At 44.4% G+C, this 19822-nt stretch overlaps 1 long non-coding RNA gene across 1 annotated transcript in view; it reads left to right on the plus strand.

Annotated features, from left to right (window-relative positions):
- The window catches only part of LOC138564981 (uncharacterized), a 32740-nt gene extending 14004 nt beyond the window's left edge, over positions 1 to 18736 (plus strand). Inside the window, exon 2 of the long non-coding RNA XR_011300955.1 lies at positions 18246 to 18736. This is a non-coding gene — a long non-coding RNA (uncharacterized lncRNA). The remainder of the gene's footprint in view (positions 1 to 18245) is intronic.
- The last annotated feature ends 1086 nt before the right edge of the window (positions 18737 to 19822 follow it).

Here is a 19822-nt window from a genome sequence, read left to right on the forward strand (position 1 = left end):
TGGCTGGGTTGAAATTAAATGAAACACAACCATTGAGATGGACAAAATAGAACTTGGAGATCACCATTATGGGATTCAAGCAGTATTGTAGCATGGAGCTTTTTGCATAAAGTTTAGTTATTAGTGTCTAAATTAAAATTTGACCATGCACAGGGCTGCAAATGTGATTTAGTGAGTATACTAGGGGTCACACAGGACTGGTCTGGGGACTTAATGTGGGACAGATTATCATTTGGCAAGTGTGTAAAAGCCCTTCCTTTTTAGATTTGTATTACTTAATAAAATGATGCAGGTAATTCAATCTGCTGATGAGATTCCCCTTTCATGAGTCCAACGCTAAAAGCACTGTTTGTATCTGTGCCTTGCTGCATCAGTATCTTGATCTGCAGGGCTTGCTCTACCAGTAGGAGTGAGCAGGTTCAGACTTTGCAGGTGCCGATTTGACAGGTGTGGAGGCAGCCAAGTATATGCAGCACAGGGGATGAATTTAAGATATGCACCCCTGTACCAAAACTATGATGATAAAAGTAGCCCAGACTGGGGCATGGTAAACTCTAAAGATAAGCTATGCATAGGTTAATGCATGCTACTACTCGTGATCATTGCAGCCACATTCAATTTGATATCAGACGTCTTTCAGCTCCTGTGAGCCAACTCAGCTGTGGAAGTTGATGTGCATTCTGACCAGACAGAACTACAAACTATAGTTTTGTTTTGTTTGTTTGTTTATTATTTAAGGGCGGCGCCCTCAACCCTTAGGTAGCTGTGCGCACAACATAGCAAGATTACTTGAGGCTTGCTTACATTTGCATAGATAAGTAAATACAGGTGCATATAATGTTGCAATTTACATAGATACAGGTCTGTGCATGGGTAGTTACAGTAATAGTTACAATTTGTGTAGTTACAGGTGTGTAAATATGCATGGGTAAAAACGTTGGTGTACGATTACTGCCTGGGACAGAGATAGTGGAGAGCGAGCATATGTGGCTATGGTTATTGGTCATTGTGCCGTAGCCAGTTACGGGTGTTGCGCCTAAAGCTGTTGTAGGATTGGTCTCTTCTTAATTCGACCGGTAAAGTGTTCCATTGCTGAGCTGCTTTTACAGGGAAGCTATTTCCACCTGTTTTTTGTAGGCGGAATCTGGGAATTTGGAGACAGTAGGAATTGACTGTTCTGGTTGGGTGTGTAGTGGGTTTTCTGGTTATTCTTTCCTTCAGGTATGGTGGTGGTGCTGTGTTATTTAAACATTTGAAGGTTAAGGTGACCATTTTGAGGAGGATCCGATCAGTGATTTTTAGTCAATTGTGATTTCTTCTGGCGTTGGAGATGTGCTCTCTTGTGGGGAGGTTCAGGGGCGTTCTAAGCGCATTGTTTTGCAGGGTCTGTAGTTTGTTTGTGATGTATTTATTGGCTCCTGCATAGAGTGCATTGCAGTAATCCAGTTTGGAGAGGATGAGGGCATTGGCTAGAATGACACAGCTAGCTGGTGACAAGAAAGGTCTACAAGCTTTGATGAGTTTGCCGGTGTAGGCAGTGGATGGGGCCAAGGAATTTACTTGTTTTCTTAGGCAGAGTGTGGAATCCAAGTAAAAGCCTAGAGTCTTCACTTCTTTGGCAACTGTGATTATGTTGCCGTCGATGTTGAAGGCATTGTAGTTGTCATTACGTTTTTTTTAAGTTGTTAGCTGAGCTGTTAAGTTTATATATGCTATGTTATGAGTATGGAACTTTACCCACTCATTATTCTGTATGAAGAATTCTGTCAGGTATGTTCCATTTAGAGTGTTTTCGTTTGAGGCAGGCAGTTTGAGAGCATCAGCTGTGCCACAGGGTTGTGTCTGCTGCCTGTTGTGTTTTCACTTCAATAAACCCATTAACTTTGAATGAGCAGTGGCTGTTTATTCAACATGAGCCAAGGATTAGGATCTCCGTTTTATCGTCGTTCAAGCAGAGGCCATGAGTTGCCATCCATGCCTGAATGAGGATGTAAATTTCATTCACTAAGGCTGTATCCGATATGGAATTGCCCGTAAGGGGGATAAGGATCTGGGCATCATCTGCATAGTTTGTGTAGGTGATACCCAGCCTATCCAATCTATCAAATAGAGGCTTAGTGAAGATATTATAAATGGTTGGCGAAACACAAGAGCCTTGGGGGACGCCACATGTTGTTATGACTGGGTCTGCAGAGGTTGTCATTGAGAAGACTCTCATGCTTCTGTTATCAAGAAATGATTGGACCCAGACTATAGCCTCACTTGAAAAGTGGGCTGCTGATGCTAGGTGTTTGCACAAAACTGCGTGGTCCACCAAGTCAAAAGCCGCCGACAGATCAAGGAGGAGTAGCATGGCTGTGTTTCCTTTATCGTTAAGTTCATCAATTTGGGCTTTGAGATCTATTAGGGCTGTCTCAGTGCCATGTTGGGGTCTGAAACCCGATTGGTGGGAGCCTAGTCGTTGGTTTGTTTCAAGGTATTTTTGAATTTGTAGGTAGGCCACTCTGTCAATTATCTTCAGGAGAAAGGGGACAGTGGTAATGGGCCTGTAATTAGTTGGGATGGATGAGTCTAAGGATTGTTTTTTAAGAAGGGGTAGGACACAGGATTCTTTTAAGCTACTTGGGACTGTGCTTGACCTAAAGGAGGCGTTAATGAGTTTAGTGATGAAGGGTGCTAAATCTCTGGCTGCATCCTTGATTATTTGGGCAGGGCAGCTGTCGCCTTTGCAGTTTGAGGGCTTTAGTGAGGCAATGATTCTTTCTGTTTCATGAATAGAATTTTTGAGAATTTGAATGGTGCTAAGTCAGGTTTGTTACTAGGGGGGGGGTGCAATAAGGGTTTCCATGAGTGGGAGAGAGGCTCTTTTTAGCGCAATTTTGGTTTGCAGTGTTTTTATTTTATTTGCTAAGGCATTTTGAATGTTGGTACACCATTGTTTATCTTTAGGTAGATTATCCGGTGGAGGTACAGGGGATTCTAGTTCGCGTAGAATCGTGAATAATTCCTTGGTGTTGGAGGATGCTTTAGCGATCTGTTCGTTATAGACCTCTTTTTACTTTGGATGATTTCCTTTTTGTATTTAGTGGCAAGGAGTTTGAGTTTTAATGTATTTTCAACCGTGGGGGTGTGATGCCATATAGCTTCTAGCTTCCTTTTTTCCATTCTGAGTTCTTTTAGGAGAGGGGTGAACCAAGTGTTCAGGTGAGCTTGTTGTTTACTCTTGCAGTTCTTAAGTGGGGCGACGGTGTCTAAGATTTTGATCATAGCTTCATTATAGTGGTCAACCAGCGTGTCTGGGTTAGAATTGTTTGGTAGGGCATTAATCACTGGAAGGAGACAGGGTGGGATGTTATTAGTTGTGATGTTTTTTCTTGATCTGGTAGGCAGAGGGGGTGCCATTATTTTTTCTTTGAATTAAGCCACTTAACAAAGAAGTAAACAATCAAGTGGTCAGCCCAGGATAGGGGGGTAATATTATTAATTTCAGTCTGGCAGTTTGAGGTGGCTACCCAGTCAAGGGTCCTGCCTTTGTCATGAGTAGGAGTGAGGCCTTTTTGGGATAACGCATGTTCATTAAGCATGTTGGCTATAGCTTGTGCTTGTTTGTCGTCAGGGTCGTTGAGTTCTAGGTTGAGGTCACCAAGGATCATTATCTGAGATGATTCTTTAGTATTACTGGCTATCAGGCTGGAGATATCCTCCTCAAACGAGCCTAAGGGCCCTGGCGGCCTGTAAATGTGGTAGATAAGACTGTTGGACTGGGAATGCTGCTGGCTCGTGATTTGGGAATTCTTCACAGATTGTGCTACCCTGGATCCCTGTTGGAGTGACTAGTAGGAGAGAGGAAGCACCGTGTGCCTCCAAACACACCTGGTTGCTGTGACTTGGACTTGGACTTTGGAACCACCCCTACGCACCGTCGACAGCCCCTCCCTCCCTGTTCAGGATTGGCCACAGTTAGTACAAAACTCCCGGGCACGCGCACCGGAAGTGTTTGCAAGTGTCAGACTGTTGGACTGGGAACGCTGCTGGCTCGTGATTTGGGAAATCTTCATGGATTGTGCTACCCTGGATCCCTGTTGGAGTGACTAGTAGCAGAGAGGAAGCGCTATGTGCCTCCAAACATGCCTGGTTATTGTGACTTGGACTTGGACTTTGGAAGTAATTATTTTAACTCTCTCACATAGTGCCATTTGCTTGTACTCGCTTGTACTCGCTTGGTCTTGTACTCGCTGTGTCTTATGATCGATACTGCAGTAACTAAATATATCCCTTCTTCACTTTCTCTCCCCTTTCCATAGCCACCCCTACACACCGTCGACAGCCCCTCCCTCCCTGTTCAGGATTGGCCACAGTTAGTACAAAACTCCCAGGCACGCGCCCTGGAAGTGTCTGCAAGTGTCAGACTGTTCGACTGTTCGACGGTGCGGCGGGTGGACGGCGGAGGGATATAAGACCAAATTTCATGAAAGTAAGCAGACCTTTGAATAGCCAGCATACGTTTGTTCTCTATTTGGATAACTGTGTTATAGGTAAATCCTGTTGTAATTGCTGGTGGGAAGTAATTGGGTCTATTGAAATAGTGACTGCATTGGTGATTTGCAATGGTGGGGAGTCTACATAGTGGGAAGGGCATCTCCGATGTGAAATCGAATGTGGCACTAGATGGAACAGTGCCCATTCAAATGCACGATTCTGGCGTGGAGGTGATCACTCCCACTTTATATGTGTCCTTGGCTAAGGAACGGGAAATGGATGGCAATACTGTTCCCTATAGCTTGCAATCATTGTCAGTTGAACATAATGACAGTGCGGGTGCTCTTTTGGGCACTCATTTATGTGCTAAAAATGGAGGGGTAGGGTCTACCCATGATGAGCTGCCTTTTTTGACACCTTGTAGAGAAAATGAATCATGCAGGAAACCACGCAAACAAACTCCGCTCACCCTTAAGGAACCCCTAAATGAAATATCTGACGTATCTATTATGGCCCCGACATTGGCTAATGAGTGGGAAAGGCGCGATTGCATCTCACTGGGACCCAGCTCACCTGTGGTGCTTCTGCCTTCTGAGGTGGAAAGCATATGTCTGCACAATCTTAATGAGACTTATGGTGCTTCCATAGCAGGGCAAGATAGTACACCAGTCGCAGTGTTACCAAAGCCATCAACTAGTTCTCCCACTATTTATTTATTTATTTATTTATTTATTTATATATATTTATATAGCGCGCAAGCAGCCCAAGGGCATTGAGGCGCTGTTACTTGCATGAGCTTAGTTACAGAGGTACAGACGTGGTAGCAGTAAATGGCACATTGCATACAAACACAGACATAGGTATCATTACAGCTTATTTGATTTGTCAATACAGATTAAGCAGTGGGTACTGTGGTTAGTATTCATGACGCTACGAATGACCTTATGAGAAGAGGATGGTTTTCATTGCTTTACGGAAAGCGAGGAGGGAGGCCTCACTTCGGATGGTGGGAGGTAATGCATTCCAGTGAGTAGGTGCGAGATATGGGAAGCTGGATCCACCCGGTGTAGCTCTTTTTACTAGTGGCACACAGAGCATGTTGGTATAGGGTGATCTGGTTGGTCTTGTAGAGGCGACGGGGTGGATTCTTTGTGAGAGGTAGTCGGAGCAGTGAGATGGATGCACTTGTGTGTCAGTGTCCGCGCTTTGAACACGATTCTCTCTTTTATTGGGAGCCAGTGGGCCAGTTTTCTGGCCTCCAAGCACTATTCTGGATGACTTGTAGCCTCTCCAGGTTTTTTTTGATGTTCCTAGAAATAGTACATTGCAATAGTCTAGCCTGGAGCTGGTGATGGTCCTGGCTATGTTTGTGCAGTTCTCTTTGGAGAGAAAAGGCCTAATTGCGTTGATAAGTTTAGCGTGATATGCAGCTGAGGAGGCAATTGTGTTGACTTGTCTGTCCATGGATAGGTTGGAGTCCAAATAGACTCCAATAGTTTTGACTGAGTCTGAGACAGGTATTTTGATGGTGTCGATGGTGAAGTGACTGAATTGGGAGTCAAGATTTTTTAGTGTGTCGGGGGAACCTACCAGTAGGAGTTCAGTCTTATCAGAGTTGAGGCATAGTCCATTGTCTGCCATCCAGGCTTGGATGGTGTTGTAGAGATTGTTAAGGGTCAAAGAGTCAGTGTCATAGTTGCCAGTGAGGGTGAGGAGGATCTGGGTATCGTCCGTGTAGTTAGTTTAAGAGATACCCATAGCGTCGAGGATGAGGAAGAGGGGTCGTGTGAAGATGTTGTAGAGGGTGGGGGAGAATACTTGCATGGTTCTGTCTTGTAGGAAGGAGGTGATCCATGATGTGGCGTCAGGGGAGAACTTGGCAGTGGAGGAGAGGTGATGGCATAGGACATCATGATCAACGAGCTCGAACACCGCAGATAAGTCAAGAAGTAGGAGAAGTGCTGGTTTGCCCATGTCTCTAGCATCGTCCATCTGGTTTTTCAGATCAAGTAGGGCGGTTTCCGTCCCATGTCTGGGGCGGAAGCCAGATTGGCGGAGTCCCAGGAGTTTGTTCTCTTCGATGAAGTGCTGAACCTGCAGGTAGGCTGCTTTGTCCAGTATTTTGAGGAGGAAAGGGACAGTGGTGATGGGTCTATAGTTGTTGGGGGAGGTGGGATCGAGAGTTTTAAGAGGGGACCCATGCTTCCTTAAGGGAGGCGGGGACTTTCCCTGTTGCAAAGGAGGCATTGACAAAGGCTGTCAGGAAGGGAGCAAGTGCTTCTTTGCAGTCCTTGATGAGAGTGGCTGGGCAGGCATCACCTTTACAGTTAGAGGGTTTGATATTCCTCATTATATTAATGATGTCTTTTTCCTGTATGGGTTTGAAGGGAAAGGGTTGAGGGGGGTCCAAGGTTGGTGGTTGGACAGGGATATGCGTATTAGGCAGGGCTTGTTTAGTAGCTAGTATTTTGCTTTGGAGGCGGCTCAGTTTGTTTTGCATGGCTGTTTGAATTTCGTCGCACCAGGCTTTGTCTTTGGTGAAGTTTTGGGGTGTGGGCGTGGGAGTCTCTAGCTCCCTGAAAATGAAGAAGATTTATTTTGTGCTAGATTGGGCTTCCGAGATTCTGTATTCAAAAGATTTGGCTTTTGCTTGGGTGATTGCTTTTTTGTAAACCGTAGAGCGGGCTTTAAAGATCAACTTATCTTTGTCAGTGTGGGATGTTTGCCACTGTGTAAGAGCTCCCTTTTTACTATCCAGCAGGGGAGCTGTTGGGGGCAGGGTTAGGACTTAATTCCCATGATAATGCGACTTTTGAGGATGATGATAGCCAATCATTTAGTAAGGATGGTGTGAATAACAACTTGGCATCTAATGACAATAAATGTACCCATCCAATAGGTAAAGAAGAGGAAAATGTGTCTTTTCCGGTCATAACATCTATCCTAAATCTATTGGACAAAGGACATGACTTGACCCATGCTTATTTGAATTCCATAAAGGATATGATCTCAGACTTATCGGGGAAAATATGCAAAATAGAGGGTTTTATGTTAGCTTATGTGACCTGTCAGTCTGAGAGAATGAACCTATTAGATTCACACATCTCAAAAATGCTTCCGTCTGTTGTAACCGGGAGGATTGACTCAAGCGCTCAGACTGGGGAAGTGTTGAAAGTTGAACCCTATGCAAAAGTGGTAGCAGAGGGGGTCAAATCAGATAACATCACTGCCGATATCTCATCTCTAGCATTATTAAGGGCCATCCAAGCAAACTCATTAAAACTGGATGATGTGTTTCGTTATCTTATTTCATAACACAGCAGTTTTAATGCCGGTAACGAGTCTGGTACACATGAGGCTGCTTCTGGCACTACAGTGCTTGTAAAGATGGAGGAGCCTCCTAACAGCCCATCACCTCTCGTTAAACTGATTGAGAATGCTGCCACTACATTAATAGAACAGGCTAGTGGCAGCTCGACTATACCGCCAGTTATAGAACAAGTGAACAATGTAATTAATTCTGAGATGGAGGGAAATGATCAAGATGAATCCAGCACGGTCTTCTTTTCTTGGAAAATGAAAGCGCACAGGCTAAGGCACTCAAAAAAGCAAATCAAAAGAAGAAAAAAAATAATAACTCAGGCACTCAAGATATGCTTAAAAACAAACAAAAAAACAAAAGGGAAATGAAAATGTAGTAAATGGTGAGCAAGAGATCAACACGAGAAGTTATGCCAACGAGTTGCCCAACGAATTAGTGATTGATTTAACGCAACTTAATGAGGAATCCAAAGCATTATTAAATCTGCTTCTGCCTTTAGAACAAAAACTGGGAATGCCCAGAGGGAAGGCTAATGAAAATCAAGGGGCAGGTCTCAGTGGCGAGGCCACCGATTTACCACATCTGCAGATACAAGGTTGATTGTCAACTTACTACCCCATAGTTATAAACAAGACAAGCAGACGGGGGAGTGCGAACAATCACAAACTAAACACTCACCCGGCTGACAAAATTTTGAGCTCTTCTAACCTTGATGTTAAAGACAAAAGTGCAGGACATATTGTAAACAATCAACCCGATCATCATGGCAATGGTATGGTAGGGAGGTGTGACGAACATGGAAGTAGTGTAGAGGCCTCCACAAGTAATATCATAGAAAAACAAAAGATTGTGTCAACAGGGAATGGTGGCTGTATCATGCAAGAAAATATCCCTAGAAATTCGACTCTCAAAGACATGGAGCCTAGAATTGAAGCGCAAAATCCTCAGAAAAACTCTGAGATAGAAATGGATGAAGTCTCCTTTACAAGGGACTCACGGTACATCTTGGGATGGCAAAGTGATCCCAAGATTAACGGTCAGTAAAGATTGAACAGATCGTTTTTGTTTAATGTCTTCAAGGGTAGCCCCCAATTGAGGACGTTACATTCTGATGACATAGAGTGGATCAGAATGGCAAACCACAAAAAACTGCGTATGATTTGTGCTCCTCAATCTATAATCATAGTACGGTTGTTGTGGGAACACAGGAAGGACTTCGGATTGCGAGGCTTGGATTTATGTTTATTTTTATTTATGCTGATGCCTTTCTGGACGAACCACCACATAGTGAACAAACTCTGCCTTGTGTGAAGAATTCCCCTTCTAGTCAGGAACAGACAGCTGATTTTATTGCTCAGATCTCAGCACTAGTGGGGGCAGCATCTAATATAACTTGGTTGGCGCCGTTGATGACCTCCATACTAGACATGGCGGCAAACCAAAAGCAGTCCTAGGCAGTCTGAATACACGGCCATCTCATGGAATTGCTGTGGGATGAAAAACCTGGGAAACTGGCTTAAAGGTCTTGATAGTATCTGGTCTCCCATGATTTTATTCATACAGGAAACTATGACTGTGAATGCATTTGTGGTGGATGGATATGCAACGTTTAGCGTACCAGCACGACAAGGAGTGGCTGGGCGCCCTACGGGTGGTGTGGCTATATTGATAAGTAATGCAATTAACCATAACTCGGAAATTATATATGCTGCAGATGGTATCTTGGCTGTTGAATTGAGTCTAATTGATGTCCCTCGTATGTATATTTAATCATATGTGTTTACTTCAATCCAGCAGCTACCACATTAGATAACAGCTTAGACGTGCTGGATGGAATTCTGCAGCATGCAATGTTGAAGAATCCAAACTATATGATATTGATCGGGGGGGGATTTTAATTCTACATGTCTCGGTCGTAGTCCCATTGGTGAGGATCCTAAAACTTTTAAACGAAAGGGGAATCTATATAATAGGGGGAAACAATGGAAGCAATATTTTAGAGATTGGAACATCGTGCGGGTGGACTTTAAACCTGGTCCACATGTAGGCACATGGATCCGAGGGGGTGTTGCATCTTATTTAGACTACTTCTTCGTTTCTTTGGGGTTAATGGGGATGGTCAGTAGTGTAGTCATAGTTGATACACCCTTCAGCGATCATGCACCTATTTTGCTAAACATCAGACTACAATCAGCACCTCTAAAAAAAAATCTGATGCTAGAATTGGTGAATCTTGAACGGGCTCAGACCTCAGTGGGATGGCATCCCAGGATTTGTAGACAATTGACATATCTGGTACATAGGGACGTGTGGAGAGTCACTGAGGGAGGAGATGTGAGAAATAATGCAGTTCTAAGAGAGGAATGGAACTCATTGGTAATTAGGAATCATATTTTCTCCCTATTGAAATGCTCCAGGCGCACCTCCACTGGACGGCAAGAAATCCATAACAACGAAATAACCATGCTTAAACGTGAGAAAAATCGCAGTCTAAGAAAGTTGTTGAGATCAAATTTGAATCCATTTTCTTATATTGCTTTAAAACAGAAAGTGCGTTTAAAATACAGAAATCTGATTAAAGCAATAAGATATAAGATTGGTCTCAATGACAATCAATGGATAATGAAAGTATTGATAAAGATGATACCCGTTGTCTATGGTCCATTTTAAATGGCAAAAACTTAGCTGAGTCCCATGACTTGGGTTCCTCAATTTCTTCTGAGATTTGGAAAAGTTATAATTGGGCCAAAATTTAAACTGCCTACTGTGTTCCATAATATCAAGTCTGAGATATTAACTTGTCACTATGCTGACGATATAACTTTTTCAACGGAGGACATTGTTGATGCCATTAAAAGCTTGAAGGCCTCTAAAGCAGCGGGCCCTGATGGCTTGCCTTCTTATATCCTCAAAGATGATCCGGTGTTTTGGGCTGCCGTCCTATATACCAAATTTAAAAACATTCTGGAATCAGATTCTATTCCCAAATCGTGGCTTAACGCGATTATAGTTCCTATATTTAAAAAAGGTGACACGAAAGATTCATCTAACTTTAGGCCGATCGCCCTAAAGGACGCATCGGCTAAAGTTTTAGCGATCCTGCTACTAAAACAAGTGCAAAACTTTATTGATTTAAATAACATATACTCAAAGTTTCAAACTGGTTTTAGGAAAAATATAGGAACTTCCCTAAATGCAATTGTAATATCACATATCTTTGCTAAATCTAAAAGAACTAATACAGGGCCGATATACATTGCAGCCCTCGATCATTCTAGTGCTTTTGACTCTGTGATTAGGGAAGTGTTATGGGCCAAACTAATCCACCTTGGGTTTCAAAAATGGTTGATACAGTTAATTGCTATGCTTCACACTAACACAACCTTTCAAGTAAGAGTTAACAAAGAAGGGACCCTTACACCACCAATTGTAACAGAAACAGGTGTGAAACAAGGCTGCAATTTGGCAGCCACGCTGTTTAACCTGTATCTCTGTGACATGTACAAGTTATGGAATGGCCTGGGTATGTTTCCGGCAAAACTTGGGAGTCTTAAGATACACTGGCTATGTTTTGCCGACAACATTGTTTTGTTTGACAGAACCCCACAGGGTCTACAGAACAAGTTAAACATCTTTTCTGATTATACCACTCAACACAATCTGGTGGCTAACCCAACAAAGTCCCAAATCATTATTTTCCATAATATTAAAAAAACAAAATCTTATTTCTGGCATATTGCAGGAATAAGATTAGAGCGAGCAAACACCAACAGATATTTAGGTTATCCTCTGGCGGATGTAAACTCATACAAATCCTGGGAGGGGTTTTTAAAAACTAAAGTACGTCCCCTGGCATCAATGATGAAGGTTATATATGGGAAATATTGTAAATTTTTGATGTTGCCTCTCATTGAATTTTATTTACTAAAGGTGGAACCTATCATCCTCTTCAGTTTGGATATGTGTTTGTTGAATGTAGAGCTTATACTGAATAGGATTCAGGGGAATCTGTGGAAACGGACGTTGGGTTTGGCTGCTTCAGTGCCGAACTCAATTGTTCGACACAAATTGGGATTACCGTCTTTAGCAGCCAGGTGGAACTGGGGACAACTCTGTAGATATGCAAAAATATTGATGCCTCCGAGAGACTCACTCTTTCAGGACCTCAATGTGTTATTGATGGGTGGCTCTTTGCACTCTTTGGAACTATTTAAAAAAAAAATGGATACAATTTTGGAAACTATTGATGTTTCCATTGAAGATCTTAAAATAGGTGTGTTTAGGAATAAACGAAAATTATATGACTTAGATTGGTCAATGACCCTGGATGCAAACACAGAATATAATACATATATGGAATATGCATTGAGATCACGAAAGAGGGAGTCTTGTTCTTTATACATCATTAAATGTCCACCTAATAGAGTTAGAAACATCTATATGAGAGTCGAGCTAAATCAGTTTCCTACATTGGAGCATATGCAGAGGTGGTATCAGGTAATTTCATTAAAAGGTGACCTGAACTGCCGATTTTGTCTATGTAAAAAGCAGTTCAAATCTTTAAAACATTTATTGGTTTACTGTTCTCACTTTGGGGAAGACAGACGTAATCTGCTGGGATGTTATTTTCCGCAGGAAACAGATATAGCAAGAATTGCTTTTTGGGAACGTTGTATGCATGGGAATAGTATGCGTATTATCTTGGCACTTTCTCGTGTATTATTCAAAATTGAGGATGAACTGACAAAGAAAAATGAGTCTATCTTTGTCTCAAGCTAATTCAGAGTATCAGATGTTTTACCTCCTTTATGAATTATATGCAATAAGAGAATTGTCGCAAGCTATATACCAGATTTGTTAATCATAAGTTAGTGGTATGTTGTCACAAAAAGTCAATTGTAAATTATTGATGATCAGAGGAGAAATATGAATACTGACAAGTATTTTTAGCAATACTATAGGGACTTGGAAATATGTTACTATTAGCTGAATTTTACCTTTTAAATCATGTAAACAAATATATGTTGTAAAAGTTTAAAATGTAAACTATAAACAATACTACCAACTGACAGGACAGGAACCTGAATAACCATGACTCTTCTTTAATAAAAAAAAATGTTTAAACTACAAACTATACTACCAACTGACAGGACAGGAACCTGAATAACCATGACTCTTCTTTGATCTCCTGTTGTGGATAGGAAACATCCTCATCTATAGATAGCTGCACCACAGTCAGCTATGCTGGACCCAGTTATCAAAGGAGCACACCCATTCAAAGGGGGTATCCTGACAACAGGTTGCTTCCTTTCTAAAGGTCTTTTCATCCTAGTGAGAATGGAGAGGGTGGGGTTAGAGTAGACAGTGGGTCTGTGTACAGTGGAGAAAGACTACTGCCATCTTGTTTTTCTCCCCCCTCTCTCTCTCTCTCCTTCCTGTTCCCTCCTCTTCTTCTAGAGCAAATCACTTTGGGTTTGATGTCAGAAGGGCAAAGTCAACTGATTTCACAAACAGTGATTGGACCACTAAGGCAGGCTAGCTTTAGTCTGATCACCTGCAGACATTTACCTTTAAGAGAAGGGGTTTCCCACCACTTCTTTTATTCTCCCATGAACATAAACCTGAGGAAGAATTCATTTGACCTCTTTTGGCAGAGTTGATCTCTCCAAAGTCCTCTGCCAGTGAGGTGAAGATTGAGCATCCAATGCAGCATTGAGCACTGTGTTTGAACCATACCAAAAAGAACCATTAGGGATGACATGCTGCTGGGATAAGTCCTGCCTCTCTTCCAGCCAAGACAGTACCCATGACCTCACCGCATTGTAGGACTCCTGAAGATTTTGACCAGTATCCCTAGTGCTTGGGAGAAAAAAAACAAGGTCCAAATCCTATCCTTGTGACCATAGACTCACAGCAACCAGAGGAACAAAACAGCCAGGAAACTTGCGTTCATAACCTGGACCCAATTAGAGCTTTGATTCAAGACCGTTCTATGCCCTGAAACCCACATGACCCATCAAGTGGCTGTTGGCACTCTAAGTCAATGCACCACTGTCCTGCATGTTTGAATCTGTTCATTGCCACACTGTGTTAGTCAAGTGTGTCATTGCCTCTGCATGAACTACATGCCCATAATTGCATCTGCCGCCTTTGAACCTACGATCAAACCGTGAGCATCTTTGCTGCCAATTGCCAATGCCATGGACCCGACCCTGGTGGCTCATCGATCCCTGACCATTGTACGCTGCCTAGAGTTGCTCAAACAGCACTGTGTATCCAGGCTCTAGAATCTTTGCCGTCAAACCAACCATCAAACTGACCCTTATGGCCCTTACCATCCACAGCTCCTAAAGTGCTTGATTAAACTGATCCAGCAGAAATGCGGATCCAGTCCCCAGTATCTTCACAGTAGAACAAACTGTTGAACCTACCCTGTCATTTATGTAGCGCCTTTTCCCATTATTATAGTCTCAATCACTGGTGGTGGGAATGCCCTCAGGGACTGAAGTGCAGAGTGTTGGAGGTCACGGAGTAGGATTAGAATACGTGTGGGCAGTTGGACAAATAAGGCTTAGCACTGCTGGCCGGGCTCTGCTAGATAGCAACCCATGAGATCAGGCATGTGGATGGGTGCTGAGAGGAGTCAGGAAATGGCGTACGTGCTAGAGGCTCACTATGTGTCCAGCGTGCCTGAATTTGTCATAGGTCTTCGCTGCATACTGATGTCAGGTGTTGAGGCATAGTCTGGTATAACTAGGCGTAACAATTATGTGATCAGCAAGACCAAATTTGTCGTAGTCATTGTTGTATTCTGATGTGTGCGGGTGGCCATGCCTGCGTCCAGTGTCCGCCGGAGTGGTGCATTATACATACCTAGCAGTTCTGGTGGAGAATTGCTGCATGTGCGCCCAGTCAGGTACTAGCTTCCTCTGTCGATTTCTGCAGCTGCAACAAAACGGTTAGCAACAGTCTATGGCTCAAAAACTGCACTGGAGGAGCACAGGCTATACATACAGGCTCTTCCAGTTGGCGCACATGGTGAATCTTCCAGATAGAGCATGCATACTAAACCTTCACAATTCTTACCTTTGTCATGGGTGGCTATCCTTATAGTTCACCCAGATACAATACCCATCGCTCCCTCAAGTCATTCCAGTGCTATTCCGGACTAGTTCTCGATTGCCTTCCCGGAGTAGTGCACAAAAAACCCTCACTTGGCCTTCTGGTGTGAGACGTGGCCATGACACACAAAATGTTTTCACATAATGGTGGTTGTGTGAACTAGGTCATGAATGGCGTTTGGTATTGTGTGATGTCGGCGGTGCCAGATTGCATTGTGTTATGTTTGCTTATTCTCTGTTCTTTCATCAGGGGTGGGTTTTGCGTAGTGTTTGTCTATTTAGTTATTTTGTTGACGGTGTGTTTTATTAAAATATATCTATTTTTCATACAACCTTGATTGGACATTATCTTTATTTTGGACTGTTAATGTTTGCTGTTTGAGTCGCTACTGAAACACATTCACACCGCTCTTGAGAGTTCAGCCTTCCCTTTACCAGAAAAGAGGTATACCTCTTAACTAAAAGCTAGCTGCTTCTATTTGTGGAGGCCCAGTCTAGAGCATCAAGAAATGAGGCCTTCCCTCTACTGGTAGCAATCAGAACGCAGTAGGGGGTTCCATCCAAGCAGAAGACAAGAACCAAGAGTGTTTACTTGTCTATATTTTAACACTATGTTGTACATATTCACTAAAAAAGTTAATAAGTACAAAATATTTCTGATTTATTCACTACTTGCAAGATTAGATGTCTGTTTTATTTAAGAAAGGGAAATAGGTTTGTATTGTTAACTGGTTATCAATTCAATTCTTTATTGTGTGACCTAGCTTCAACAAATGAAACTTTACACCCATAGAGCAAAAGAGTAAAAACACAATGGGCTTCATTCCAAGTATGACGGTCCGGAAATAGCTCTGCTGGTATATCCATACCGGAACCTTTTTCCGGACCAGTGGACCCAGGGTAGTCCGAGTTGCAATGCCGGTATGCAGGGACCCGCAGCGCCTGGCAACATTGTTGCCGGCTTCTGCAGTGACACGCGGCAGCCATGCCAGTGATACCGGCATGGCGTAAGTAAGTTTACATCCAGAGGTGCACGGTAATGCAACAACGGGCATAGACATGCCGGTAATAACATGAAAATGATGCAGGAAACACCAGCATCGCGGACCAGGCATTAAGTGGATCCTGGTGTGTCCAAACATGCCACAGGTGCACAAATTGATCACAGGTGGGGCCAATGGGCTGCGCAACAGCACAAAAGGACCACTCCTACACCCCACACCCCTTCCAAAAACACAATGCTACCACTAGCACTAGCAATACTGGAGCTGGAGGACATGCCTGATTGAAGAGGCAGTGCGATGGAGACGCATGAGGAGAAGGAGGGCCATCATGAACCAGCAAATCCCCAATGTGCAGCAGGTTGTACCCCGCACGCAGCCAACAATCCCTCGGCTAAGGGCCACCCCATTCAATCTCACCCCCGCTCAGATCCACACCGTGTACCGGCTAGACAGGAACACCATCACCACTATAGTGGAACTGATACATGTTGACCCGGTGAGCCTAATTAATATCCGTACAGCCATCCCCTCCTTGCTGAAGGTAGTGTCTGTGCTACACTTCCTAGCTGCAGGCACATATAAGCACACAGTGGGGCAGCTGCATGGAATCTCCCAACCCTGTTTCTCCAGTGTCCTCCTCCAGGTGCTAGATGCACTTCTGTCCCACGTACGTGACCACATCAGCTTACCACGGACTGCGAAGGAGGTGAATGCAACTAAAATAGCATTCCGTTCACTTGCAGGCATGCCTAATGTAATTGGTGCGGTCGACTGCACACATGTGGAGCTGGTGGTCAGGCGTGCTGTGGAGGTAGTGTACCACAACAGGAAGCTGTACCATTCCCTCAACGTACAGATACTGTGTGATGACAGCCAACTAATCACACATTGCTGTGCAAGATTCCCTGGCTCTACACATGACTCTATGGTGCTGCGCAACTCCATGCTGCCCTGCTACACGGCAAGACACGCTGGGCATCGTACCTGGCTAGTGGGTGAGTCTAACTACAAGGCCATTTGGACTATTGAATTGGGGTAGGGGGGCAGTAATCAGCACAGCCAACCTGGCTGCTGGGTGAGTGGGGGCAGTAATCGGCACAGCCAACCTGTCTGCTGGGTGAGTCTAACTACAAGGCCATGTGGAGTGTCGAAATAGGCCCAGCATGAGACACATTACCAGTGGATGTGCACACTGCATGCAACAATCCATCATTACTCTGACTGCAATATTCCGTAACCTTTACCAAACATCTGTGAAAGTGCACAGAGGCTGGATAGGCCATCAAAAGGCAAAGGTAGTTGAGGAATAAGACCAAGGTACCTTACTACCCGCAACCTGCACATTAACAAACCTCACACATAGAACGGGACATGACCATACACAGCGTTGTGAGTGCATGAAAATTTGGTAGTGTGTAGGTGTAATTGAAGGTGCAACACAGTGGTAGCATGCCAAAGCGCAAGGCCTTGACAGCCGTGTTTCCATGCATGTAAAACATACAGTGCGTACACAACTACATGTAATTTTGGCCAGCATAAAACTGAAACCACAGGTACCAGAATGCACTATATATATAGTGACCATAAATGACTAACAAAAACAAAGTCAAGTAACAACACAAGTCATGATGCTCAGCCTGAGATTTCAGTAGCTGCCGCACTTTTCACATTTCACAGGTACACTGCCTGTTAGTTCCCTTCTCATGTCTCCTTAAGGGACACCTTTAAGTAGAATGCACTTAGACCAGATTGTAAGAAATGGAAATGCTTCTACTACCGATAATACATTATTCTAATTTTGCGGGCTCACCCAATTCAGCGTTTATCATACATGAATACACTCACCCACCCTTATTGCTATTATGTCACCCTTAACCCCTCACTCATACAATCAAAATATATGTGTTCTTGTCAAATGGGTTACGATATTCAGCGATGTCTAGATGAAGGATTGCAGATAGAGACTGCATTCCATGAATACCACTACATCACAAATGCTAATCATGTAAATGTCAAAAGTACCTCTGTACAGGGATAGTCCACCTTCACTTGTAAAACATGAATGGATTGCACATCAATTGGTGTCAGTCGTACGGGCATTGCAGAGGCCAAGTTGACTGTGAATGGTCCATGTGAAAGCAACTGCGCTACACCCCCCTAAACACATCCTGCCTAAATTCCCTTCGGGTACACTGAAAAGAAGATATGCTATGTAAATTTATTATTGCCTGTGCATGTTAATCTTCTCAAATGGACACCGTACAACCTGTAGCAAATGAAATGTCAAAGAAATTGACATATACCCTTTCTCCTGTGCAGGTGATGGCGGGTATCCCCTGATGCCATGGCTCATGACCCCCATCAGGCAACCCCTCAACAGGAACGAACAGGCGTACAACCATGCCCATATACGCACTCACTGCACCATTGAGCAGACGTTTGGCTTGTTGAAGGCCAGGTTCTGCTGCCTCAGCAGATCTGGAGGAGCCCTCATGTACCGGCCAGAAAAGGTGGGCAAAATTGTACTGGTATGTGCCATGTTGCACAACATGTGCATCCGGCGCAACGTCCCCCTGACCCCTGACATGGACATTCTGCCACCAGAGGATGAGGACGAGGATGATGATGAGGAGGATAATGCACAGCGCCACAATGGCAATGATGGACGTGCCACACGGCGAGAGCTAATTCACCACTAATTTTGAGCAAATATAACAGACACGGCACTGGACAACAAGCACATTGGGCACTGGACATGGTTCACACTGGGCACTGGACACTGTACATGAATAAATGCACTCATACTGAAAGAGCTATGTCCAGTCAGGTTTTTTTGCTACACCAGATGTATTGTGACAAGATGTGAATGTCCTTACCTACCACTACCATCCCATCCTTCTATTCCCACACCCCCTCCCCAACTATCCCTCCCCACAACCACTCCCCACAACCCCTCCCCAACTGTCCCTCCCCACACGCATCACATCCTTGTCCCATTAACACCTTTTTGTCAAAGGGGTGTGCCCCTCTGCCGGGCAAGTGAGCCGCTGCGATCGACGCAAAGGGCTGCTTTGCCGGGAACTAGTGGGTGTCCTGCTGGAGGATGGCCCCAGTGGCATTGTTATGTGCCGTTGTTTGGCAATTTCCTGTACCAACACAGCTATCGACTCCACAAGGGATGAGATGCTGCCATTGCCCTCCCTCACAGGCCGTGCCAGATGGTAAACTCCCTCTGTGGATCTATCCAGAATGCGTGCAGTGTTCCTGGCGGTGTCCTGCATTGTCTGCCGCATTAGCTGCACCTGGGAAAGGTATTGCTGCACCATCTTGTGCATTGCTTGCTGACGTTCCTCCAACCTTGAGAGGCGCCCCTCTATGTCACGTACGTTACGTAGTGGTGGTTGTTGTATGGGTTGTGGGCTCAGAGGGCCCATGGGACTAAATCCAGCAGAATCCCCATAGCTCTGGTCACTGGGTATGTTCTCCACTCCACCATCATCCCCAATGTTGTCCTCTCCACCCCCTTGTGAAAGGGCCTCAGGTGCCTCCTGCTGGCGGGGGGGCCTAGGCCGCAGGTGCCTCCTGCTGGCGGGGGGGGCCTGGGCCGCAGGTGTTGTTGGCCGCTCTGTTCTGCTGGTAGATGTGCTGGTATCCTGTCTGGAGGTGGTGGTTGTCCTGCGGCAAGGCCGTGCCCTGGTGCCTCTGGATGTGGTCGGCTGTTCAGTCTTTACCAGATGATGTGGACCGTAAGGCATGGCATCAGTGATGGGTGTGGATCCGTCAGACAGACATCAATGCTAGTACTTTCAAATGTATGTGCATTGTCATGGACATGGTGGAGGGCATGGCATGGTGCACACATGCATGTGTCAGAGATTCAGTGTGGGTGCACTTGT

The sequence above is a fragment of the Ambystoma mexicanum genome, chromosome 1p (assembly GCF_040938575.1).
Source record: "Ambystoma mexicanum isolate Mex_15411 chromosome 1p, UKY_AmexF1_1, whole genome shotgun sequence".
NCBI lineage: Eukaryota > Metazoa > Chordata > Amphibia > Caudata > Ambystomatidae > Ambystoma > Ambystoma mexicanum.